Genomic DNA, 22500 nt, shown 5'->3' with positions numbered 1-22500 from the left:
CAGATAATTCTAGTTGGTATTCTTCACCTTGATATCTTTCCCGTTAGGATTCTTGCCTAGTAAGGTAACCACCTTAAGGTTGCCAACATCCCTAACTGAAAGTGTGTATCTGAAACGATTGAATTCGAACTTGGTACACCAAGGTTGTCAGTTTTTGTCTTTAACCACTTAGCCATCGGCAGCTTCTACAGCCGATTCCGTTGCTCTGGAGCCAATCTGACTTTTGTCCGCGAATATCGTCTCAGGATTGGATGTTCTTCCAATATGTGATCTAGCGAATGAATTTTAATTTCATATGTGGTCTACTGGCCGTGACTCTCACTCACCTAACTAACTCTAACAATTACCGCAGCTGGTTAGTTAGGGTTAAAGTTAGGGTTAGTTAATATAGGGATTACTTAATTTGAGGAGATAAGATATTAGCTTTGAAACCATTTGGTAGGTCACGTACTGGAAGATCACAACATCAATTCTATGCATTAGCCTGGCGTTTTCTTATGAGAATGAGGCACTATAAAATCCTGCATAGTAAACAACCGTATATATTTTAAAATCTTACTATATAAATACGAAGGGGCGTTCCAAATGTAATGCCTCCTATTTTTTATTCCGCTTGAGTGGATAAGAGTGGATTGCAAATTGCATTGTTATAATGATTAGACTTATGCATCCATGACCTGAACATTTCATCTCCCCGTTGCAGATATTGACGGTTTAAAACTTTAAGAAAGCAACCATTGTCATGAACGTGCGTCAGAAAGCAGAGATGCTTCCAGCAAATGCGCATTGGGAATAGTCGTGACTATAACGCAAAATACATTCTGGAGCACAACAAGTGGCTCGTTTAAATGGTATTTCTCCCGTCTTCGTAGCTCTTCAAAATTTTGAGTTGAACAAATATGCTGCTTTACTAGTGATACGATCCTCGTATTACAAAGTACGCTCCGGACGACCACGCATAGACAACGTTCATTGCTGTCAAAAATGCATTAAGAATCGTGGTGACTATATCGAAAAATAAATTCTTAAACACAAAAGGTCGCTGGTTTTAATGGTACCATTCCCGTCTTCGTAGCTTTTCAACATTTTGAGTTTAAAAATTAGGAGAGTTTACTTTTGGAATTACCTATATATATATATATATATATATATATATATATATGATGATTGCAACGTCTTGTCAGACGAGTGCCACTCCCTCATACATTTAAAATCCATGAGCCCAAATGCCTGAGAGAGTATCTATACAAAGATGATGTTACAGAGTCTTAGCTTTGTACGACAGCTAAGTCTCTCTCTCGGTTCAAAATGTTGAGATCCAGCAACAAGCAAGAGCAAGATAGCCAGCAACAAATTAAACTGCAGACCAGCTTAATGCGGGTACTGGTCTCCCGCTTTATGGTTTTTTTAAATCAGAGATTTGCTTCTCCTAGAAAGGTTGCCTTCACCACGGCCTACGGGAGCCCTCTCCACCCCAATAAACATATACACACACACACAAATATACACGGTGATAGTTGGCCGTTGACCCAGAAAAAGAGTTCATTCGCCCTTTGGAAGGTCTTGTTTTTAATCCTTCAGGGAGACTAGCCGCCCTCCTCACCAAACAAGTCTGGTGGGGGAACCAGTTTAGTCGCCGGTGACCCGACCATGAGGCAGGTAGTACTGGGTTACATGGTACCAGTAGCATATGACATGACCTGACACTTTATTTATATATATATATATATATATATATATATATATATATATATATATATATATATATATATACAGGGTACCCACAAAGTCAGGCTGCATAATCTACAGGGTACCCACAAAGTCAGGTACATAATCTACAGGGTGTCCACAAAGTTTGGCTACATAATTCAGCCAAATTTTGTGGACACCCTGTATAATGCTCTCTATCTTTTGTTGAGCATATTGGGAAGTGATATACAAATTACTATTAACGTATTAAGCGATGGTTTTTGTGTAAACAAGTTGAGCTTATGTATTTGAACAATGTCAAAACATTGTTAATTCACTGTCTGCATAGCAGCAGCATAATAGCGCAGTGGTTAGAAGCGTCGACTGCCATTTGGGTTTCGGTCGTGGCTTGAGATAGTTGCTTTTCTAGCCGTACTGATGAGCAGTGAAACAGCGAAACAGTACTGTATGTGGCTGTGAATATATATATATATATATATATATATATATATATATATATATATATATATATATATATATATATTTAGCGGGGATTGGGGCGCCCGGCTTTCCGAGTAATACGGGCAATCCAGTTTCGGGTAACATGATTTTGGATTACAAAATCAGGATTTGGCCTTCAGGACAAGATCAAAGTGTAGTATCTGTTCCGGCAGATGCTGCACTTAAGACAATTTGTACCAGTCAATGGAGGGGAAACCCTCTATACTGGGACAATTATTATTTTTGGTAACCAGAGTGCCCCCTTTTTGCCTACTTTTAGGGGAGCTGGTTTTTACCTCACATTAAAAACGGCCTTGTGCCTAATTTGCTCAGTGGGGGAGCAAATAAATACCATCTGTTCCGGCAGATACTGCAAGCTATGACTAGCTATGACTAGCTATGACTAGTAAAGACCAGATGTGGGGGCAACCCCACATGCCTGACCTTTAACCAGCTCCAATTTCCCACCTCTCGGGAGCTGGTCCCCTTTTTCCCTTCCCCCTCCCTTCACTCCTCACATTAAAAATCGGCCTTGTGCCTAATTTGCTCGGTGGGGGAGCAAATAAATACCATCTGTTCTTCAGATGCTGCACTTCTATTTCTTGTTCTCTTTCGGTGGAGGAGAAATCCTCCACGACTGAGAAAAATTTTTTTTTTGTACCTTTTCTCCACGTTAAAAAACGACCCTGGTGTCTAACTCTGTCCCGTGGGGAGGCATAGTAAATAGGTACAAAATCAGGATAAAACGTAACTAAAAAGAAAAAAGAAAAAATAACTGTTCTTAAGATACGTCCATTTAAACTGCACGCTTAGTAATGAAAATGGTTCTATTTTTAAGAACTTCGCGGGTGGAAACTGTTTAGTTTTAGATACAAAGGAAGACAAGAGAGTTTATTGACAGCAATGCGTGACGTTGTGCAGTCAGCACCAACCCTATTCAGGGTTTAACCGGCTTCCTCCGAAGGAGAAAGTTTCATGGGAGTTTGAAATTCACAAGCGGTCCCCAATCGCATGTATATCTCCGTTAGGGGAGATGATGACGTTAGGTTTTTGCAACTTCTTACAGGGAGGTGTCGCCGTCCTCCTACACACAGCACCTGGACTTCCCAAATTGGTCACCCATTTTAGTAACGACCAGGCTCAACGTTGCTTAACTTCGGTGATCTGACGGAAACTGGTGTGTCAACGTGATTATGCCGTATGCGATGCGTGACATTGCTTCTTATCATTATGTGTTACATGGTTATTATCTTCGTCAAGGATGCAACATCGCGTAAAACTATTTAAAAAATAGTTTTTTTTTCTACTGATATAATTAACATAAATCTGTAATGTAGTTATGATAACATTTTTACATACGACACTGTTTAAAGTTTCACAGACAGTTATACATGGCGTTGCTCCTCATAATTATGTGTCACATCGTCGTGATATCGTTAGGGAATTTTTAAAACTAAAATCCAGTTTCTTTCAGCTGACAAATTCGCCTAATTTTTTATTACTAATGTTTCACCTCCTATTAAGGCTCAAAAACTACTCGAGAATAAAGAGTTATTAATTTGCAAGGTGAATGGTAAGACAGCTGTGATATTTAACGACGGTGGTCGAAACTGGGGAGAATTTGATTATTATAAAAGGGCGGTTCAACAAGAATTCGTTAACATGTGAATTAAAAATGATTATGCTGTACACAGCTGGGATGCAACCCCGCAGTATTGTGTTCATCAGAGAGGCAGTTTTAGGAAAGAAACTTTGCTCATGGAAACGGTGTTGAGTTTTAGGAACACAGACAGAGAAAGGGAAATTTTTCACAGTTATGTGTGACGTTACTTCGTATAATTATGCTTTGCATGGTCATTATTTTCGCTGAGGGTATAACGTCTCCTTCAGCAAATAAATTCGCCTAACATGTTTTACGAATGTGTCACTACTTATCAATAGAAATATATTACGCCTTTATCCCGGACAACGTCGGGTTTTAGAGCTATAAACCCAGAAGGCAAAAGTAAATTTAAAAAAAAAAAAAACGTTGGTATTAAAAAAAAACAAACATTTCCTTTTCATCGTGGTACATTTTGGGGTGCCTCAAGCTTATTTGTTCCGTATTTTGTTCTACAGTGCTTTAAAATTCTTTTGCAGCCCAAACAAGTCATATTGCCACTGGGACGTAAAAGGCTGTTAAGTGGGATCATGTTTAACAAAGGATTGTGGGAGTAACAAAATATATTTGTTTGCGTTACATTTAACCTTCTGAAGGTAAATACAGTCAGGGAAACTATTAGAACAGAAGGCTTTCGATTATCTAGAGACCTCAGCAGTGAAGGGGTGGAATTTTGTTACTTGTTCGGTTAATCGAGAGTATGTACGTCGAGAGGGCATAATTGAGTTTTAGAATTCAAAATTATTTTTTTGTATATCGACATTGTCTTACTTTGATACTCGTTTCTTTATGTAGCGTAGGTGTCCCTATTTACAATGCCTCCCCACGGGACAGAGTTAGACACCAGGGTCGTTTTTTTAACGTGGAGAATAGGAACAAAAATTAAAATTGTCTCAGTCGTGAAGGATTTCTCCTCCACTGACAGAGAACAAGAAATTGAAGTGCAGAATGCCTGTTCCCACTAGGGAATAAAGGGACAAAACGTCATACAGATATAGCGTCCTTAAACTGCACCTTTAATAGAGCGGCGGTCCAAATCTACAAAAATGTTCGTCTGGGTTGAAGATTTGGCGCGTTTTCGATACAACCGTTGATGACGCATGTTGATCGAATTAGTTAGCCTTTCCAATAGAACATTAGGAAATCTTGCGCAATAATTGGGCAGCAATCTATAATATGGAACAGTTTGGCACGCTGCCAAAATAGCAAGCCAGATCGACAAAAACCTTCTTCTTTTTTTATCTGTAATCTGGCGTCTAATGTTTAAACATCTAGTATCGTTCCGTATATCATGGATTAATCCACTGGGAAATTGAATCTATATTGCAAATAAACATTTTCCATGTGTATGTGAAGGGATGTTTGGCACTTATTAATCTCTAAAGATCTTTGCATATAACGTAGTAGTCACATTTTAACACTAAGGACCCAACACGTTGTTGGGTCCGTTAGTGTTAAAAAAAATCATATGGAAATTTGACACGATATTTTTTAATTGAAGGAAAACCATTATTTCCGATCATTTCCACCCAAATCCGCCTGACACGTATTTCCCAAGCCAGCTACAATATGGTCGCATTCCGACTTTTACACTCGGGGTCAATTAGCAGTTTCTTAGGCTACAGCTAAAACACGCTGCTATGCGTGTAATTCGATCCACCGTATACGACCGTCCGAAAATCTTCTCTCTCACAGACGTGATGTTGCTAGTCTCATTTTTTTTTCTACATGTACTGTTATGAAATGTGTTCTTCAGAACTGTCTGATTTATTTCCTGCTTCCTTTTTTTTCTAGCTCGTTTGCTGACTGTTTTCCTCCTATTTATATTGTCAGTTTTTAAAGACTAAGGTCAAGAGGTATTTCCTGTCTTTACGATAATTATCTTTCGTTTTCTCTAGCTCCTGACGCCAAGTGACTTCATGTCGCGTCTGAATCGATTTACACACACACACACACACACACACACACACACACACACACACACACACACACACACACACACATATGTATATATAACACCACACACACACACACACACACACACACACATATATATATATATATATATATATATATATATATATATATATATATATATATATATATATGTATATTAGTGATGGGACAAGTCCTATATTTTTCCCGATTCCGATACAACTACCGATTCCGAGTCCGATTCATTATAAATCTCTAAGTATTTTACTATAAGATTGTTATTCCCCCCCCCCATTTTCGTAAAAACACGTGTTAAATATGCAGATGTTTTCCTAAGCGTCAAAATACACTTGTGGGGGATGATCTATCGATTTTACTTTACTGGTATTTTAAAAGCAATGAATATTTATCATTTTATCATTATTACCAGCAATGGAAGATTTTACAACAAAATCAAATAAAAAAGACAATTAAAAGAATCGTTTGGGCATCGGAAAATAGACATCAATTTTTCCGATTCCGATACCGATACCGATTCCGATACCCCCAAATCTTCCGATTTTCCCGATTCCAACCCCCCCAAAAAACAAAACAAAAAACATAGACAGTATATCTAGAACATATGCTGTAGAACGGAGAAAAAAAGTGCAAAGACCCTTGTGTTTTGATGTGATGTTTTGAATATAATAAACTAGTTATGACCAAAGTTTCATTTCATTCGGACAAAACACTAAGAAACGGGGCCTAATTAGAGTTGGGGGCCGTTTTTTTTTTTGGGGGGGGGGTCACCCTTATATATATATATATATATATATATATATATATATATATATATATACATGTATGTATATGTGTGTGTGTGTGTATATGTATATATATATGTGTGTGTGTGTGTGTGTGTGTATATGTATATATATGTGTATGTGTATATATATATATGTGTATGTGTATATATATGTATATATATGTATATATATATATATATATATATATATATATATGTATATGTATATATATATGTATATATATGTATATATATGTATATATATATGTATTTATGTATATATATGTATATATATGTGTGTATATATATATGTATATATATATATATATGTATATATATATATATATATATATATATATATATCTACTACTATATAAAAGTCACTGTGTGTGGGGGGGGTGCTGTGTGCGTGTGTGTGAGTTCCCTCCTCATAGATTCTGAAACGGCTGTTCCTATCCTTTGCACATTTCACACAAAGGTAATCCATATACCTGGCAGTGTTCTTAGATATGTTTTGTACGAAAATTCATCTGATAAGTATCGGGAATTGAAAAATCCGATCTTCAAAATAGTCTTTCTTCTTTTATAGATGAAAAAAAAAATTTTTTATAGGGGAATATTTTACGTTACACCAGCCAAGAGTGATAATAAAATATCAGCAAATCATTTCTTAAACAAAAAAAAAAAAAGAACACAGATTTATTATAATTTAGAGATATAATTTGGTGTTAGGACATTCAACTACAGATCGAATGATCCCCTGTTCGAGCTTGGATAGAGGATTGATTTTGTTGCACTGATATTGATATTTAAAGCTTACTTTTTATCTTAAAAAAAAACTCAACTTTATAGGTTTAATGAAGGTTTTCATAGGACTTGGATCTGATTAGACGATTTACGTGTAAAACGCCTTTCAGGATACGAAAATTTCAAGATACGAAATCCAAACCAGAACAAATTAATTTCGTATCTAGAGATTTCACTATATATATACTAGTGGCCAAAAATCTGGGACTGTTAAATTTTGTTTTCAATTTCTCCATAACATTCGGGGGTGGGGGGATTACAACTAAACTTACACATATTTAACATATCTCTTATGTTGATACACTGCATTAATTACACTTCATTATAAAGGATAGAAAAACGTTATGAGCATTTCAATTTTTTTTTTTTTAATTAAAGTGGTCAAAACTGTGGGACAAAGAAAATAAATTTAAAAATAATAACATTGAAACATCAAAATACCAAAATTGGTGGACACACATTTAATATCTAGTGAACACGCCTTTATTTTGTATAACTGCGGCGCACCTTCTACTGCAAGATTGAATGAGATGGCGACATTCATCACGTGAGACTTTCGCGCATTCTTCTTTAAGTTTTAACAACAAATCTTCAGTATTGAGATAGTTTCTTGCACTCACACGGTTCCCCAAAGTAGACCATAGGTTTTCAATGGGGTTTAGGTTCGGTCTTTGAGGAGGACAATCCAAAACATCCACATTTTGCTCATTCAAAAATTCCATTACATGCTTAGCCTTGTGGCAGGAGGCGTTATCCTGCATGAAAATAGGTTTTTCACACTCAGAATTTCGAAGTATTGGGATAACATGATCTCTCAACAAGTTCTTGTATATTGTTCCATTAACTCTGGTGGTTGAACGGACCAGATCAGTCGTTTTTTCCCAAACTTGACCGTTTTCTTCGTGCATCTTTTATTAAATCTTTTGCAGGCAAACTTCCTTATAAATTTCTTCCCGCCAGATCCATATACATTAAACTTACTTTCATAAAAAAGAATACACTTCGCCACTGATCATCTGTCCACAACACATGCTCTTGAGCAAAGCTTAATCTGAGTTCCTTATTGTTCTTGTTTATCAAAGGTTTCTTAGCTGGTGATCTCGCAAGCAGACAAATTTCATTCAGGCGTCTTGATACTGTTTTACGAGACGCTTTGATGTCATGATAGGCATGTAGTTCAAGAGAAATGCTGGCAGCTGTCTGAAACCTTTCGTTCAGTGCCATCTTCTTAATCAATCAATCTTGTCTATGAGAAGTTATTCGAGGTCTGCCATTTTTCCTCGGTGGTAGAATTTTCCTAGTATTCTTGAAATCCTTTATAACTCTCTCAACGTTACTTTTCGACAGCTTCAAGTCATCAGCTATCTTCCATATTGAATGGTTTTCACAATGAAGTTTAGTAATTGATTTTTTGACGGAAGTATAAATTTTAGGTGTCATAATGATGGTGGCACCGGCTGCAATAACTACAAAGTGACGTAATCGACTTATTCGTTATTTTCGTACTTAGAAAAGTAGAGAAACTGACTACACAATCCACAATTAATTATTTGTTGTATTGTTCCACGGTTTTGGCCACTTTAATTAAAAAAAATATTTGAAATGTTCTTTTTTCTATCCTTTGAAATGTATTTAATACAGTGTATCAACATAAGATATATGTTAAATGAGTGCAAGTTTAGTTGTAATCCCCCCCTAATGTTCTGGAGAAACTGAAAAAAGACTAAACTGTCCCAGATTTTTGGCCGCTAGTATATATACATATATATATATATATATATATATATATATATATATATATATATATATATATATATATATATATATAGTCATCAAAATACAATACTGTTTCGGTGTATCACAACTTATCAGTAGCTAGAACCTTCTCCTAGCCATGTGTGTATACACACACACACACACACACACACACACATACACACCTATATATATATATATATATATATATATATATATATATATATATATATATATATATATATATATATAACTGCTAATGTGTTTTGTCTCTTAGAGAAAATGAAGCGATCACCTGTGAATTAATCAACAGGGAGTTCTTTATTGATTGCCGTCGTTCCATTCGATCATTGTTTATACATCCTAAACTCCACCCCACCCCCAAAAATTACCATAGACATTTGTCAAACGATTGATTTATAAAAATATCGAAACAAAAAAAACAAAAAAAAACGAAGTTATTCAAAATGACGTGATCCGCTGTTAATGTTTATTTGTTTGGTATTTCGATAAACAGTTCTTGTGTCTCGTATTTCTGAATCCATTGAGTTCGTTCGAATAAGCATTTCGCGCCGATCTATTTGTTTTCGTTTCTTATTTGTGTGTGTGTGTGTGTGTGTGTGTGTGTGTGTGTGTGTTTCACTCGTCACTGTAGATCAGCTGATTAACACTGACCTAAAAAAAAAAAACATATGGGTAAAACCGCACTTTAGCGGCCTAAACATAATGAGACGGAAAACTGTCTACAAACGAGAAATATTGATTTATTACGTTTTTTTGTTTTTTAATATTAGGAAACGAGGAACCATGTTTAAAGTCTAGTTATTATTACGCTTGTAATCTTAAAAAAAAAAACACGCTTGAATATGCATATCTGATGAAATAATCGCAAATTTCCGTCAGTATGAAGATTTTGTTTTTGCATTCATTATTTTTGCCGACTTTTATCAGCACCTTCATAGCTGTTGTTGCTTCACTACTTCTCGGCCAATTCATCCTCTGGCCTTCTTCATGTGAGTAACCGCGATGGGATAGGATTGCTGAGTTTTGTAACTTATTCCCAGTAATTACTGCCTTCCATAATTGTTGTCTCGCCACGTTTTCGCTAACCAATCCTCTGGTCTTCTTTGAAGATAGTGGTTTCAGTCATGTCCAAGAAGGTCGAAGGATTATTTGGCCAAAAACGTAGGTGCTGTATGTGCTCTCTGCTTATCTCGGCATTGTATCCAGCTACTTATAATATATACGGGCTACTTTTAGAAAGAGAATAGAAAGAGAAGACGAGACGAAATATACAAAGGAGATTTAAAAAAAAAACAAAAAAAAACGCAAAATTGGAACGATTTCATTTTACAAACAAATCTGCGATCGACGCCAATGGCGGCGAAGTAATTGCTATGCTTGGTTGTGACGACTCATTCGCCGCGGGATAAAATAGCAAACATCTCATGATTGCAAGTGCCAATGATCGACGGGGCAACGGAGCATGTTCAGTATTTGTTGCTACGACGTTACGATGGCGACCGAATCAGCAAAGAATACGAAATGAATTGTGAAAGACAAAAAAAAAAAAAAAAATGGCTGGAAAGATCGGGAAACATGTTATTAACGTGCTATTATACCTATTTACTATGCCTCCCCACGGGACAGAGTTAGACACCAGGGTCGTTTTTTAACGTGGAGAAAAGGTACAAAAATAAAAATTGGCTCAGTCGTGAAGGATTTCTCCTCCACCGAAAGAGAACAAGAAATGGAAGTGCAGCATCTGAAGAATAGATACTACACTTTCATCTTGACCAAAAGTCTAAGTAGTTTATATTGTGTGGCTATTATATGCTTACAATCTATTTTCTTTTTCACAAGTTAGTTCTTATGGCTTATATACACTGCGACAAAATGCAAATATTTTTACTTGACCATCTATACAAAGTTTAATACAACTGCAATAATACAAATACCCGAAAGAAGTTTAATATTACTGTAATAATACAAACACCTAGAGTCGGAAAATATACGGCATAATCACGTTGGCACACCAGTTCCCGTCAGATCACCGAAGTTAAGCAACGTTGAGCCTGGTCTATTACTAAAATGGGTGACCAATTTGGTAAGTCCAGGCGCTGCATGTACGAGGACGTCGACACCTCCCTGCAAAAAGTTGCAAAAACCTAACGTCGTCACCTCCCCTAACAGGGATATACATGCGAGTGGGGACCGCTTGTGAATTTTATACTCCCATGAAACTTCCTCCTTTGGAGGAAGCCGGTTAAACCCTGAACAGGGTTGGTGCTGACTGCACACAGTCTGAAAATGGGATTGAAAAATCAGTGATCTCGAGGAGGATCAATCTGATCCTGCAAAAGTTGACTAGGTAGCCCCGTCGGCATTCCATGGAATATGCGCCTCAGGCGATTACCAATACAGTAACGCCTTCTCGAAGAGAAAAGGCAACGCCTTTGTGAGTGGACCTACTAGAATTACATAAAATTAAAAAAAAAAATTTTTATAAATCATAATCAATCCAAACAAGGCAAAAGAAAGATATTCGTATGTACGCTCATCAGCTCCTACCAACACGGCGCGAGGGGCAGAGCAATAAATCGCGAAAGAAAAGGATGCAAGGATTTGCATACCAGCTTCATAAACTCTCACACATCAATACACACAAGAACAAGAACAAGGTAAACCAACACACACATACACAATGCCACACTGCCAAACACTCACTATTATTTACTCTATGAACATATTTTCATGCCAAGTGCTCGTCTGAGCTTCAATCTATTGTCCTCCCTTTGTCAAACTTTCATACAAAACACTCGTCTACCTAAAACCGCTATCATTAATTTCTCCCTGTCTCTATTGGTGCCTAACCTAAACGTAAATTCTATGGACAAAGCTTCTTTCTTAGAATTGCTCGCCTGTGGAACTGTTCCGCTAGTCTGCTTCCCTGCTGACTACAATATTGCCGTCTTCAAGTCTAATGTAAACAAGTTCTTGTTGAACCAGTCACTTAAATGGTGTAATTATACCAAATTTTCAGTACTAACGATTAATACGCTATTGTCCTAATTACTATCGTATTACAATAACCCTTATCTTCGAGTGGCCTCCGGGCCTTGATATCCCTTGTAAAAAAAAAAAAAAAAAAAAAAAAAAATTAATCTGGCTACTAATTGCTCAAGATATTTTTTTTTTTTTTTTTTTTTTTTTTTTACCCAAACACGAGTTAGAAAGTGGGCTGAACAGTACTCTATCTCAACTCGACAACAACGAAGACACGTTCTCAGCAAACAACCCGACTGTGTTTTCGTTGTTGTTGAGTTAAGGTAGAGTCCTGTTCAGTCACATAAGGCCACCTTCCCAGGCATCACCTTTCTCTTTGATAGGAGCTGATGAGCGCACATACTGATATCTTTCAGATGGTGCCGGCTTAAGAATCTCCGTCTGTCTAGGGCCCTGTCGGTGGGGCATTAGAATACACCGACTGCCTCCCTGCAGAGGGTAAAAGTCCCTCAATGGGGGTCCTGGATATGACCTTAAACCATATCCAGTGGTGAGGCCCCAGCTTGCGGTCTTTGAGGAGTGTGGAGCCACCCTTTAATTACCATTGCTCCCAGGTCCACTCTGACCCGGAGTGGTAGTACCTGTTAGGGTTCCAACTATGGGTTAAATAGAAACCGACTTGAAAACAACAAATATATTCTATTAAAATTTTTTTCTTCAAAATCTTTGGATTCGGCATTAAATAACCCGAAAAGGGTTGACATGCCGTAAAACAAAAACAACCAACCAACCGTCTGTCTAGATTTTGGTTGTTTTCTTTATAAAAGTTTCTAACGTAGTTTCGGTCGGCTTACTGTTTTCACCTGTACGTGTTACTTTTTTTAGAGCTTGAAACGATTTTTATAGGTTGGAAAATATTTTTACTTCATGTTTCTGTAAAAAAAATAAGTTTCTTGCTTTGTAGAGTGAAGATAAAGCCGAATTTTTTACGGGCAGAGAAAGAAAGAGTGTAGTAATTTTAGTCATTTGCTTTTTAGCGTTCGTATAAAGCGCTTCACGTTTAAGTCGCCAGCCACAAGTCAACTTTTTCTTCTTTTTTTTTTTTTTTTTGAAAACGTATTGGAGAGGTATGTTATTTACGTGTTCCCTTCCCAAAAAGATAAAATCGCGACTACGCATTAATTAAAACAATTATTTTCCTATCCGCTTATCTGATCAAAAGCAGCTATCGCTTCGATACTCTACTTTTTCTAGTTCAACTGCCAATATCTCATACGTACAATAATGTCGGCCACCTTTTTTTTTTACATGGAGGTCACCACTTATCAAGGCCCAGAAGCCACTCGGGATTAAAGGTTATTTTGTATCCAGTAATCAATTGGATAGTGTTGCAGTATTCATTGGTATTGGAGATTTGATAAAGTGTCATTACTTAAGGGGGCGGTTTATCAGGAATTTGTTTATGTTGGACTTGAAGACATCAGGAGGGAAACAGGCAAGCGTTAGAGAGTTCCACATGCGTGCAGTTCTAAGAAAGAAGTTTTGTTCATGGAACCTACGTTTTGATTTAGGTACAGATAAAGAGTGGGGGAAATTATTGACAGTGGTTTCAGCTACACGGGTGTTTATCGTGAAAGCTTGGTGAGGGAGGGGCAGAGATTGGAGCTCAGACGAGCTCAGACTTTTTCTTTCATTTCTAGTTCTTCTGACAGACTGACGAAAATGTTATTTCAAACTTAAGTGCAATAGGCCAAACGGAATATTATTTAAAATTTAAGCGTAATAGATTAAACAAAATACTAGTTTAACACTTGGGCGTAATAGGCCAAGCAAAATGTAATTGACCAAATGAAATACTAGAAACAAAATGGTGACCGAATAGAGTTTTACGTAAAACTGGAAACTGAATGAAAGTGGAACGAAATAAAAATAAAAATATTCCGTGATTAGCTATAATATAAATCTCACCTGTCTGTTAAAATGTATGTATGTATGTATGCCAAAAACTTTCGAGAGAGCCGATGGATTTTCGCGAGATCGGCATCATTTTGAAACTCGACGTCTCGGACGAGAAATATCGAAAAATTGGACAAAAACATTAATTCCATTCACCCTCGACTGGGCGGTTTTCTACAAGGCGGGATTATTATTATTTTTATTTTTTTCGAGCCATTTTTGCGAGTTTGATTGATTTTGCCGAATTATAATGTCCCAAACTTCCGGTTGCGTCATGGAGTAGCGGTATGATGTTAGATTTTCTTTCACTTCCTTTTCCGCCTTCGCGTCACGGGTTCGAGCCTGCCTGTCTCCCACCACTTTTTTTTTTTTTATTTGCTCAACACACCTCCAAACACCCGGTCAACACCGGGCAGCCAGGCTAGTTTTAAATAAAAGAAAACTATTTCATTTAAAAGAATTTTTGTTTGTTTTAATTTTCTTTTATTTAAAAAAAATGTCTACTGTAATTATTATTCCTAAGTTAAATGTTTAATTGAACTAATATTTCGATAAAAGTATATTAGAAAAATTGTGGTGCTAATGTTTTAGAGCGGTACCAATTTTAATTTTGATGCTTCTGTATTTACTAACCCGTGATTTCCACGAAGTTGTCTCGGGCTCGCTCGGCAGCTGACGGAAATAACCGGAAAAGATCGGCCGAGCATTCCGTAATTTTTAACGAACGTGCTGTCTGTTTTTAGCAAATACGAGTCTATGATGTCTACTTTTTTTATAAATTGAAAGAGTTTAAAAAAATATTTTTAATCACGCAGGTTAGGGTTAGGGTTAGGTTAAATACATGTTTGTAATTTTATTTATTGTATTATCATATTTTTCCTCTTTTAGCATTGTAGTTTTCTCGTAGCGGTTTAATGTTTCGCGATTGGACGCTTCCGGTTATTCTGTCAACGGTCGAATACACCCGAGAAACTTCGTGGAAGCTGCGGGTCGGTAAATGCAAGAAAACCCGAATTTGGAGGCGGTAAAAACTATACAACCGAAAAAAGGTCTCAAATCTACCGTCTGCCTTTGATTCCTTCGTGCATGTTAATTTTTAGTAGGGCTATGACAACAGCATATTCTTTTCCTTGTTTTGATTCTCAGGTATATATCCATTGATATCTTATATGTTTTTATGTAGCGTGATGTGATCCTCAGTTGATTAATTGTGTTTAACTGTGTAAGATATATACTCGAGAGTCAAAACAATGAAAAGAATATGCTGTTGTCATAGACCTAATATATATATACTCCTATAAATTCGGTTTTCGTTTGTATGTACCGATATTCATATTAAAAACCCTCTTTTCTGTTTATTTAATGTATTTATTTGCTTCCCCACCAAAGCAAATTAGGCACAAGGCCGTTTTTAATGTGGGGTAAAATCCAGCTCCCCTAAAAGTAGGCAAAAAGGGGGCACTCTGGTTACCAAAAATAATAATTGTCCCAGTATAGAGGGTTTCCCCTCCTTTGACTGGTTCAAATTATCTTAGGTGCAGCATCTGCAGAACAGATACTACACTTTGATGTATTTATTTGCTCCCCCACTGAGCAAATTAGGCACAAGGCCGATTTTTAATGTGAGGAATGAAGGGGAAATAGGGACCAGCTCCCCGGAGAGTAGGGGAGCTGGATAGTGACAATTGGTATGAAGGGTTACCCCTACATTGACCAAGGTCTTATATGTGGGGTCGCCCCCACATATGGTCTTTGCTTGCAGTATCTGCCGGAACAGATACTACACTTTGATGGTGTTTATTTGCTCCCCCACTGAGCAAATTAGGCACAAGGCCGTTTTTAATGTGAGGTAAAAACCAGCTCCCCTAAAAGTAGGCAAAAAGGGGGCACTCTGGTTACCAAAAATAATAATTGTCCCAGTATAGAGGGTTTCCCCTCCATTGACTGGTACAAATTATCTTAAGTGCAGCATCTGCCGGAACAGATGGTATTTATTTGCTCCCCCACTGAGCAAATTAGGCACAAGGCCGTTTTTAATGTGAGGTAAAAACCAGCTCCCCTAAAAGGGGTCACTCTGGTTACCAAAAATAATAATTGTCCCAGTATAGAGGGTTTCCCCTCCATTGACTGGTACAAATTATCTTAAGTGCAGTATCTGCCGGAACAGATGGTATTTATTTGCTCCCCCACTGAGCAAATTAGGCACAAGGCCGTTTTTAATGTGAGGTAAAAACCAGCTCCCCTAAAAGTAGGCAAAAAGGGGGCACTCTGGTTACCAAAAATAATAATTGTCCCAGTATAGAGGGTTTCCACTCCATTGACTGGTACAAATTATCTTAAGTGCAGCATCTGCCGGAACAGATGGTATTTATTTGCTCCCCCACCGAGCAAATTAGGCACAAGGCCGATTTTTAATGTGAGGAGTGAAGGGAGGGGGAAGGGGAAAAGGGGACCAGCTCCCGAGAGGTGGGAAATGGGAGCTGGTTAAAGGTCAGGCATGTGGGGTTGCCCCCACATCTGGTCTTTGCTAGTCATAGCTAGTCCTAGCTAGTCATAGCTTGCAGTATCTGCCGGAACAGATACTACACTTTGATCCCGGCCTGAAGGCCGAGTATTTATTTGCTCCCCCACCGAGCAAATTAGGCACAAAGCTGATTTTTAATGTGAGGAGTGAAGGGACGGAAAAAGGGGACCAGCTCCCGAGAGGTGGGAAATGGGAGCTGGTTAAAGGTCAGCTTTGTGGGGTTGCCCTCACATCTGGTCTTTGCTTGCAGTATTTGCCGGAACAGATACTACACTATAATCCTGGCCCGAAGTACAAAACAACAGAAAAAAAGGCAAGCCTCTTTTCTGCTTATTTAAAAAGAAAATACAATTTTCTTATAAATTGGTTGTGGAATTGCATTCACTAGAAAAAGATCTAGCTAATTTGCATATTCTTTTAAACATTCATTTTAATTAATTCCTTATTAGTTGATTCGCGTTTTTAATGAGATAATCATCTTTAGTTAACTATTACATGTAATTATATTCATGCAGATATTCTACATGATTTATACTTGCATAATATTTGCATAAAAAGTTTATAGTAAACACAAAATTGTTTCCATATATATTTATGTATACGTATATATTTTTGTTAAACAAATCTATCTATATGTATATATCTATAAAAGTGAACGCATATGTCTGTCTGTGTGTGTGTGTCTGTCTGTCTGTGTGTCAGTGTACATTTCCCTACGCAATAACTGTCAATTTGTAGTTTACAGACTCGAAATTTGATATACAGGGTACTGAGATTTGGGAAAATCTGTGATCGGTTTTCGGCCAAAGGGTCAAAGTTCAACGATGTGACCTTTGATGTTTTGGTCTAAACACTTGAAATTTTAGATATAGGTTCCTTGGACATGGGTCTAACTTAATAACTCGATTTGAGCCCAAAACAATAAATTTTAAGGGGTCATAATAGGGGTCAAAATTTAAAAAAATTGACTTTTTTTTTTGCTCAGCATACCCCGCCAAACACCCGGGTAACGCCGGGCAACCATGATAGTATATCTATAAAAGTGAAGGTGCCTGTGTGTATGTGTCTGTCTGTCATTCTGTCTGTGTGTTTGTGTACATTTCCCTACGCAATAACTCTGTCAATTTTTAGTCTACAGACTGGAAATTTGATATACGGGGTACCAAGATTTGGGAAAATCGATGTGATTGGTTTTTGGCCAGAAATTTGGCTGTTAAGGGGTCAAAGTTCAACGATGTGACCTTTGAGAACTCTACAAAAATCCTCCGACAATTTTTGGTTTAAACACTTGAAATTTTAGATATAGGTTCCTTGGACATGAATCTAACTTAACTCGATTTGAGCCCAAAACAGTAAATGTTAAGGGATCATAATAGGGGTCAAAGTTAAAAAAAAATCGATCGTTATTTTATTTATTTATTTATTTTATTTATTTATTTATTTATTTATTCTTTTTGCTCAACATACCCCTCCAAACACCCGGGCAACGCCGGGCACCTATGCTAGTTAGTTATAAGAATGTTTATGTATTATCGTACTAGTTTCGTATTTCGTTTTATTTTCTCTGGGAGTTTCCGTTTTTATATGAAACTCTATTCGCGCCTTTACTTTGTTTCTAGTCCGTGATGTGTCAACGTTGCACAAAAACACGTATGCAATTCGTATAACAGCAAAAAGAAAAGACATTGGATTTACACTTAAAAAACAATAGAGGAATCTCTTTGCTTGCCTCCATGTGAGGACATTCTAGAAAGCAAAACCGTTTTTTTTTTTTTTTTTTTTTTTTTTTGTATTTTTCGAGTGGTATCCATCTTCCGCAAAAGGCGCGCCATAGACAAGACAAACATTAAAAATGTCCCCAATCGAAAAAAAAAAAAGAAAAAAAGAAAAAGATTTGCCAGAAAATGACCTTTACTCGAACACAGACGAAATACTTTCCTTTAATCGTCGCACGAAAACAACGAAGTGCAGAGTAATCAAGGAAAAACGTTAAAGAACTGGACGAGAGTATCAAAAAGAATGCCGCAAGCAAAAGCTTTTAAAAAATAGACAATGGAGGTATTTAGTCATAAGTATTTCCATTTAGAGCGAGGGATGGTGGTGAAAGGACGGTATTTTTGTTGTTGTTTTTATTATTATTCATTTTTAGCTTTATTATTTGGATAAAATAAAACTAGAATATCGGATGAGTGTGGAGTAAACCTGCTGGTGCCATGTTGTCAACCAATAAAGTAAGTATATAATGCAACAAGCCTTGGCTGTCATACGGGCGATCGGGTTTCGATGCTGGCTTGAGGTAGTTTGCCTGTCTAACTGCACTGATGAGCTGTGATACAGCGAAACAGTACTATATGTGGATGACTATAATGCTCCCTATCTTGAGTTAACCATATTGGGAAGTGATACACGATATACCATTAGCATATTAAGCGATGCTCTTTGTGTAAACAAATCGAGTTTAGGTATTCAGACGATGTCAAAACAGCAGCTGCCGTTGATCGTAATGGTTCGAAGGTTTTACTGTCGTACGGGCGGTCGGGTTTCGATCCTGGCTTGAGGTCTAGCCGCACTGATGAGCTGTGTATGTGCGTGTGCGTGTGTGTATGTGTGTGTGTGTGAATAAACAGACAGCTCGAACACTGTAAAAGCGATGGACGAATGTTATTTAATGGACATTTGATGAGGTCATTTCCGAGCACTGATTCCATGGGCTGAAAGTTAGAACTGGCGACTATTAACGCGATGGTTCATGTTCACTCTTGGGCTTGGGAAAGGTGCTAGTCTAGCCGCACTGATGAGTTGTGATTCAACAAAACAGTACTGTATGTGAATGACATATATATATATATATATATATATATATATATATATATATATATATATATATATATATGTATATATATATATAGTAATTTATAAAATGTATATGGCGATTAAGCTACGCTGAATATTCGGCGTTTCATCCACTCTAGGATTCGTCAGGCTTATGCGCGAATTTTGTGGTTGTTTATCGTTTTTATCTGCTCCTCTTCTATTGATTGGCTAACTAAAATCTCAATAGAAGAGGAGCATATAAAAACGATAAACAACCACAAAATTCGCGCATAAGCCTGACGAATCCTAGAGTGGATGAAACGCCGAATATTCAGTGTAGCTTAATCGCCATATACATTTTATAAATTATTAACTAGCTCTACCTACGTATTGAGCACTTTTGAAGTAAATACTTAAAGTTTACGCATAAATCTATACTTTCGTATATTAATTTTATGTGAGTAAATGAAGTAGTTATATGTATATATATATATGTGTGTGTGTGTGTGTGTGTGTGTGTGTGTGTGTGGTTTTAAAATATAATTATCCACTGACACGTGTTTCGTCGTGTAGGGAGACAAAAGGTCTACGAGAAGTAATGGTTTTAGCACAACAGTGAAAATTTCTGTGCGTAGACAAAATTAAAGCGCAAATAAAGATTAAATGATTGATCACAGAAAATCATGTCGACGGTCACTTCCGTTTAATTCTAATGATAGTACCTATTTACTATGCCTCCCCACGGGACAGAGTTAGACACCAGGGTCGTTTTTTAACGTGGAGAAAAGGTACAAAAATAAAAATTGTCTCAGTCGTGAAGGATTTCTCCTCCACCGAAAGAGAACAAGAAATGGAAGTGCAGCATCTGAAGAACATATACTACACTTTGATCTTGACCAAAAAGGCCAAGAAAAGTTAATGATGAGAATATTGTTGCATATTATTGCTATCAATTTGATTAGCAAGTCAAGTTAATCGGGTTTTTTCGACCTTGTTATCTTTGGAAAGGCACATGACGTCTGACGAAAACACTTTGCGTGCCTTTCAACGAGTGCGAACAGCACACTTAGACCCAGAAAATTGACTCTGCCTTCGCGAGGCTAATCATCGTGGGGGCGAGAGATTTGTGGACTCTGTTTGTTCAGGAAAAGAAGGAGAAAAAATAGATATCGCTTATCTCTTTTTTCTTCTTCTTCTTTTTAATATTGAACCGGTTTAAGACAAACTAGGTTAGTGGGTTTTTGAATGCCGCCACTGGGCTAATCGTTCGTTACTATTTGCGGCGACGTAAAAAGATTTTAAATGCAAATACAGTTCTGAATTTAGTTCAAAACTATCCACGACAACCATGCTGCCTTGGCCTTCAGACCATAATCAAAGTGTAGTATTTTTGCCCCTTGTCTTTTTTTCTTCCCATATAAAGGACCCCCTCCCCCACTTAGAGGCACCCTGCGAAACCCTAGTTCCTTTACAAACCAGAGTGAAACGGGCGGTCTATCAATTTAGACGCGGTAGGGAAGGTCTTACTAACCACACTTTTACTTTTACACAAATGAAAAAAAAAAAATGGATTTGTTGTCGTTGTGGTGGTGAAAAAGATAAATGGCGGCGTGTTTGTTGTTGAATACGTTAAGTTTGAGAAAATGAGTTCAAATTAAATAAATATACAAAATATTGTTAGAAATCGACTCAATATATATCAGCCTATGTCACGGTAACATATATTGAGTGGGTTTCTAACAGTATTTTGTATATTTTTTTTAGTTTGAACTCATTTTCCCAAACTTAACGTATTCAACGGAGACCTCGCCGCTATTTGTCTTTTTCAAATATGCCGATGAACTCTGTATGTTTTTCGAATAAACATTTTAAATTAAATAAAAACACTACAAACTTATCAGGTTAGGTAGAAAAGTAACTTATCTTGCATTTGATAATATTAATTGGTTGTATAGTTGTTTGTTTTTTTGGCAACTTTTTCGTATCTATGTGTATAGTAATACAAACCCGAATTTTTTTTTTTTTTTTTTTTTTTTTTTTTTTTTTACATCGTAGTCACCACTTATCAAGACCCGGAGGCCACTCGGGGATAAGGGTTACAGTAATGGATGGGATAATATCGTAGTAATCGTTAGTATTGGAGATTTGATAAAGTGTCTTACAAGGGTGTGGTTTATCAGGAACTTGTTTTAAACATGCGACTACGCCCGACTGCTTCTCCCCCTTACCAGTAGGATAACACTTTTTCTTTTTTTCTTTTTTTTTTTATCAGATTAGTTATCATGTCCAAACAAAATCGATCGCAATTATATATTTACTCTTGTCCAGCTAAGTAATAGTGACAATAAGAAACTCGGAAGTGATATGCCTTGCAATCAGTTTCTATGTCTTAAAATTATACAAGTTGGTAAAAATAAAATTTTCTTGTGTTTGATAAAAGTTATTTGTGTACGTTTTGTTTTTTGTTTTTTTATTTCTGCTCTATTAACCGTACTGCATGAATACACAATTTATATTGGTTTATCGCCTCGGGTGTGCCGTATTTGCATGATAAACAATTTTGAAATAAATAGAAAACAGCGGAATGTTAAATTACGTTAATATTAGTCGTGATTAAATAATCTATATCTATAAAAGTGAGAATGTGTGTGTGTGGGGGGGGTGAAGACATTTCTCAACCTATACACTCAAAAATTTTTTTATCTACAGACTTGAAATTTATTATATAGTGCATTCAGATATGTGGAAAAATTTTGATCGGATTTCATCCGTAAAAAAAAAAAAATACCTGCGGGGGGGGGGGGTAAAATTAAAAAATTGGCACTTGGGGGCGGGTCATCAGAGTTTTATCTCTTTGTCAACTGCTTCGCGAATGACAAATTACTTATGTTAAGAATAAGTAGGTTTGAAAATAGTTTTTTAAAGATCGTGTCAAGCTGGCCTAATGGTTGTCGTACTTTACTCTTCAGATTTTGGTTTCGGTCTCAGCTCGTATTTTTTTTTTTTTTTTTTTTTACTTACAAGAAGTGAAAAAAAAAATACAAAATACTCACAAGCGCATGTCTCAGT

General features: G+C 36.8%; 1 protein-coding gene and 1 pseudogene across 1 annotated transcript in view; one reads left to right on the top strand and one right to left on the bottom strand.

Moving 5' to 3' along the window:
* Positions 1 to 22500, top strand: part of LOC145287808 (uncharacterized) — a 213837-nt gene that overhangs the window by 20623 nt on the left and 170714 nt on the right. The window lies entirely within an intron of this gene.
* LOC145288287 (5S ribosomal RNA) lies at positions 3276 to 3394 on the bottom strand (annotated as a pseudogene).

This window comes from Euprymna scolopes, chromosome 11 (assembly GCF_053919585.1).
Source record: "Euprymna scolopes isolate OS-2025 chromosome 11, ASM5391958v1, whole genome shotgun sequence".
Taxonomy (NCBI): Eukaryota; Metazoa; Mollusca; class Cephalopoda; order Sepiida; family Sepiolidae; genus Euprymna; species Euprymna scolopes.
The sequence above is the reverse complement of the archived record's forward strand: the minus strand, read 5'-3'. Positions and strand labels throughout refer to the sequence as shown.